Raw genomic sequence first — 6,000 nt, forward strand, 5'->3', positions numbered from 1 at the left:
ATGCTTGTTTTTACACCAGTGTGTCACTCAATTAAGCTAAAATGCTGATATATATTCACAAGTTTTTGCATGTGGCTAATGCTTCACAAGCAGAAGCTTGAAAGTACAGTCTTAGAAAAGACCTTTCTCTGCCTAGGGTTTTGAAAAACTGAACATTAATGAACTAGATGAACCAGTGTGTGACATCCTCCTTATTGGGGAGGACTAGTTTCACTTTAAAAGTTCACTTTATTTTTCTTTACTGGGTAGATTCTGCTGCCACCAGGAAATTTTAAGAATTTCCAAACCTTTATGCTTATACTTTTGCTCTTACTAGTTTGGTAGACCGAGTTTAAGGCTTACGAGGAACTATGTGGTCCTGGGAAATATTTCATTCAGAGCTGGTATAAACTTGAATAAAAGAGGATTTATTTAAATAAATATTAAATAAGAGGGTGTTACAAGGTAACTAGTAATGTGTAAATGATGTACAATTGCTTTGGTATCACACTCAATCATATCCCTCACTGACAGGGAACTTTGCATGTAACTTTATAACACTTGTTTATCTCAATGCCATATATGTTCACTGTTTCACTCCAGTTAGGACACTCAGACTTTCCTTTAACTGTTCTTCACTTAAACTTTACTTTACTTTTTCCTATACAATCAGCTTTTAGCTCTCATTCTCTTTCTCACTGAACAACCGCAGCTGTCCGCTTTAACTGCTTCAACACAGAACTAACTTTCTCAACTGTCAACCTGTAACTGAAAATACTGACTGACTCACATACTCATCCACCCAGATTCACTTCCAAAACCCCTTCCCCTCTCTGTCAACCACCAACCATACCACACTTGCCTCTCTCAACCACTCTAGTCTATCACAGCCATGCAACCAAACTTTTAAAGAGACACACACACACAAAAACAAGGAATCATTACACAGTGGATTGAATAAAGTCTTTAAAATGTTTAAGTTATGGTCATTTGGTAACATGGAACTTGCAAACCTGTTTCCGGAACTTGGTGCATTATGTCTTTCAGACATGTAAATGACAGATGTATTTGTCACTCTAGTCTTCAGTTGTTTTCCTGCGTGAATCAAAAATGTACATAGAAAAATCTGACATTCTCACTGATGCATGTGGCCTTTTCCTGATTTGAACAAACCCTTCCCTTTTTCACAATGGGAGGTGATGGCTAAAGAAATATCAGTATAGTCTGTTAATGCATTGAATAGCATAGTTCTCTTCCCTGCTGCTTTGTAGAATAAGTTTCCTTGGTCAGCTGAAGTCATCTGTTTCCCTTTTTATTCTGCACACATGTGCAACATGTTAATCTATTTCATTTTGCTTGGCATAAAAACACAAAGAAATCCCAACCAAGCCAAGGGCAAGGTTTTTTCCCCGCAGTCTTTATGGAGCAATAATTTTTTAGTAGCTGCAGCAAATTGAAGTTTTGAATTCCTGTCTTGCTATTCTAGCATCCCAATTCATCTGCTGCTATATATTATTCTTTTTCTATTTTGTGGCTAAGAATGTTTAAAGTAACAATCAGCAGTGATTTTTGCTAATACCTCTGAGAAAGCCAACATAAATGTGTGTTCATTTAAAAATGGAAGAATGCAAGAAAGACTTATACCAATAGCAGGCAAGAGGAGGAGTATGTTTTTGCTTGATTCCTCTGCATGCTTTGGGAGGAAAACACAACTGTATCAGTTGCCCCAAGGCAGTATTCTAAGAAAGTTAGTACTCATTTCCCGTGATGTAAAGAGAGTTCCTCTGCACTTCAGTTACTGATAACTGACAATGCGAACTCTTCCATTTTGACCCTGCTCACCTGAATGTGAAGTGAATCCATATTCTTTCAAATTTGGGCTTATATAAGACTGACCTTCTCTGTAGGATTGCCAACTCCAGGTTAGGGAATTCCTGGAGATTTGAGGATGGAGAATAGAGAGGGCAGAATTTGGGGAAAGGCGGTAGCTCAGCAGGGATGTGATGCCATCAAATTTGCCCTCCAGAGCTGGCATTGTTTTTCCATGGGAACATGAAGATCAGTTGTAATTCCAGAGAACTCCTGGCCCTAACTAGAAACTGGACATGTTACTTCTCCACTATCCCTTTCTCCTCCATTCTTCCAAACCTAGCCACGAGCACAGCAGGAGGGCTGTGATGTCACATTTCTCTGAACCTTTGGTTAGTAGAGTGGTAGAATAGGATCCACCCCAGTGGAAGTTCCAAGACTCATAGTCTTCCTAAACAGGTAGAGTCTTATTCTCCTCAACAGATGGAGTGCATCCACATGGCTCACAAATGGTATGGTATCTTCTCTACTGAAGTGAATGGGAAAGTACTTATGATTAGAAAATTCTGTGTACCTATTGTAGTTCCTGCATATTTGAGCTGTTAGATAATGTCAGGCTATATCACTTCTTTTCATCATTAAGGGCACTGCAGTATGTGAAATATTAACTCTTTTCAGAAACTGAGTATTTATAGATACCTATTATGCTCATTCAAATTTATTCTTTGTTTACCCATTCAGGAGGATTTAATTGTAGAATTCAAGAGGGTTTGTTTAAAAGGTACAGTATAGCAGTGTGTAGGTTCTAATTTCATTCTTTTATCTTCTATGTTTCTTTTTTGGTCTTCCTCTGGATCTGGGGGGAAAAATCTTTGTAAAGGCTTTGCTGCCTTTGAAATGAGCTTGTATTTGCTTGCATGATTTTGCAGTGTTTGTCATTAGTATTCACCTAGATATATAATTTATTTCTACAGAGTTTAATAATGCATGTCTAAATGAGACACACACACACACATATATGGTTATATATTAAATATCTCAACAGCTGGTAATGCCTGTCTGTTTTCATTCTTTATAATCTAATCCCACGATTAAAGTTGCCCTTTTGTTGGTTGCTGTCCTTGTCCCTCGTTTATGATTAGTAATGAAACTGCCTCTGTTGTTTTCTAACTTGCAGGTTTTATGAGCAGAATGATGGCAGGACCATGATTGGGATGTAGAAGGTTGTGTTAAAATGCAAATTGTCTCTCGTATTTTTCTCCATATTTATATAACATGGTTTGTGGGCAATGCCAAACAAAGACCTGTTTAAAGAAGCCACAATTTTGTTGGATCCATAACAAATAATTGGTTCTGTGACACCTCAGAATGGCTTATCAAAACAAGAGATGACTCCATTCTGAAGGAACTGGTCACTAGGCCTTTGCTTCCCAGTGGCAACTTCATTACAAGTATGGGACCTTGAAAGCTGAATTAATCAGGTGTTAATCCCATTGGGGTGGTTTCATGTACTTCAATAACTCAGCATCAACAGCAGGTCCTTAAACAGGTTCAGCTTTATTGATTAGAGCAAGGTGAAGTCATCTTAGACTCTTTGAGTCAAGAATGAAGCATACAAAATGGCCATAATAATTATAGTGGGTTCATACAACACCCCCTGACACCTAGGATCCAATAAGCAATTAATATGGAGCGCGGAGAACTGGTTAACTGGTTCATAGGTGAGTGGGAGACAGCAGAGGCTTCGCGCCGGAGCAATGAGCACTCAAAGCAAATGGCTAGATAAGAGAGGCAGTAGCGAGAAACAGCTGCAGAGCATTACACATTCCAGAGGCAGGGGAAAAACCACCATGGTGGGGCTACCCGACAGGTGGGTGGGAATTTGCCATTTTCTTTGGGATTTGTGGGTGAACATGCAGGTTTGTATAACCAGCAGGGGTCTTGTTGTAGAAAAAGAGCTGCCGGAGCTCATTAGCATAACTCATTAGCATAACTTATTTGCATATGCCACGCCCCCTGACATCACCGGAAGTGACAGAAGTTCTTTGGGATTTGTGGGTGAACATGCAGGTTTGTATAACCAGAATAGTGTTTCTAAAGTACAGACAGATCTCACAGTCTCCTTTATGTCCATCACCCATTCATCCAGGAATTGTTCCTATATTTTCAGCATTATGGCAATGATCATGCTGAATTCTCAAAATAATTTTATTCTGTGTTAAATCTTTGTACAAGACTACTTCCTGTAATCTCTTTGTTTTCCATAGTATCGTTGTCCTTGGCAAAACACTTGCCTTAGCAATGGCCAATTCATATAAGGAAGTGGAGAATTCCTTTGCAGTCTCAAAATAACCAATGACAAGATTTGGGACAAAGTGTTGGTTGCCATACTTAGCTGGAGTATGGGACGAAGGGGTAAGAACTGTCCCACCTGGCAAACACAACTTTCATTAGTTGTCCTGCAGAAGACAAGCTGTAACTTTTAATGTTCTCCTACAATTTAATGTTCTCCACTATCATGATGCAACATGTGGTTGGTTGTTTTTTTCCCTTTCTCATACATTCCATTCTCTAATAAAACCATGCTGGCCTCAGCAGATAAGACAGCTATTGAAGAAGTTAGTGAGAGGTTACCATTGAATGAATGACCAGTCTAAGGTTTTGGATTACAAGGAATGGTCAAAACGCTAGGAGAACACATTCCTTACCTTGTTGGTGGTGGCACAGGTGATGAGGAAGAAACATGCATCTTCAAGAGCAGTGCCTTTACTACTCCAGCTGCCTAGTCTGAAGCATGGAGCCTTGAACTCTGCCAGTGGTGGTACAAGTAATAGGCAGCAGAGCCTGAAGCCTTTCCCCGCACTAAGTACTCTCGCCTATAGAGTCAAGTAGGCTGCAGAAGCAGTGCCTCTGTAGCCTGCCAAGAGCTGAGTCAGGTGGCAGCAGCATAAGAGTTGGGGTGGGAGGAGCATGCTTCTCATACCTGCCCTACCAGGCAGGGAGAGTTGTGTACCTCAATGGCCGCAAGACAATTCTATGGGAGTCTTCTAAATTTACACTGCCCAGGCTTGCCTTGCCACAACCATGTCTTGAGCAGCAAAAGAAGAAATGCTTCTTTTGATATTTCTGTATGTGATTCTGGAGCATGCCTGTACATTTAGGACTGGGAAGATATGAGCTGGAACAGGCAGAACAATTAGGAAGAGGAACTAAAAGCACAGTGGGTTCATTTTCAATTACTCTCACTAGCCACCTCTGAAGCTTGGCAGAAGAGACTAAGCCAAAATTAAACCAGGATACCATGTTTGCCTGGAACATGTAACCATAGTTTATTTAGTTATTTATTTTTTTCAGTTTATATCCTGCCTTGCCGGGGAACTGGCTCAAGGCGGCGTACAAGCATTAAAATACAATAAAACAGTAATAATGATAATAATAATATACTTTATTGTCATTGTACATAGTACAACGAAATTAAAGGTGCAATCATTCGGTGATCTACAACCATACTCATACACTCACACAACCATTCACAACCATCCCATAACTCCCTTAAGGTTCACATTGCAACTTAAACCACCAATGTCACCCAAATTCCAATTTCATACAGCATTTAAAGCAATAATAGCTCTCGAATAAAAACTATTTTTAATCTGTTTGTCCTTGTTTTAATTGTCCTATATCTTCTACCCGAAGGCAGCAGTTCAAACAGGGAGTGTTCAGGGTGTGACAAATCCTGCAGAATGTTCTTTGCTTTTTTCAAGCATCGAGAACTATACAATTCCTCCAGGAAGAGGGCAGCCAATAATCTTCTGGGCTGTGATGATCTCTCTGGAGAGCTTTCCTATCCACAGCCGTACAACTGGCAAACCAGGCACAGACACAGTATGTTAAAATGCTCTCTATTGAGCAACGATAGAAGGACATCAGTATTTTCTCACTCAAGTTATTTTTCTTTAAAAGTCTGAGAAACAAGAGCCTCTGCTGGGCCTTCTTCACCAGAGCAGTCGTGTAAGCGTTTCAGGTCAAGTTTTGCTCAATAATCACTCCCAAAAACTTAAAAGTAGCCACCCTCTCCACACGTTCTCCACCAATAAACAGTGGCTGGATGTCCGTTTTGTTCCTCCTATAGTCCACTACCAATTCCTTGGTCTTGGTGGTGTTGAGGATCAAATTATTTTCCCTGCACCAAACACAAAGCCGTTCCACCTC

The 6,000-nt window shown here is 40.0% G+C and overlaps 1 protein-coding gene across 1 annotated transcript in view; it reads left to right on the forward strand.

The window, feature by feature from the left end:
• The window catches only part of ZNF385D (zinc finger protein 385D), a gene marked incomplete at its 5' end in the record, with an annotated part of 88,018 nt that overhangs the window by 22,474 nt on the left and 59,544 nt on the right, over positions 1 to 6,000 (forward strand). The gene's annotated exons all lie outside the window — the stretch shown is intronic.

Source organism: Gekko japonicus, unplaced genomic scaffold (assembly GCF_001447785.1).
Source record: "Gekko japonicus isolate JY-2015 unplaced genomic scaffold, Gekko_japonicus_V1.1 scaffold2259, whole genome shotgun sequence".
Lineage (NCBI taxonomy): Eukaryota > Metazoa > Chordata > Lepidosauria > Squamata > Gekkonidae > Gekko > Gekko japonicus.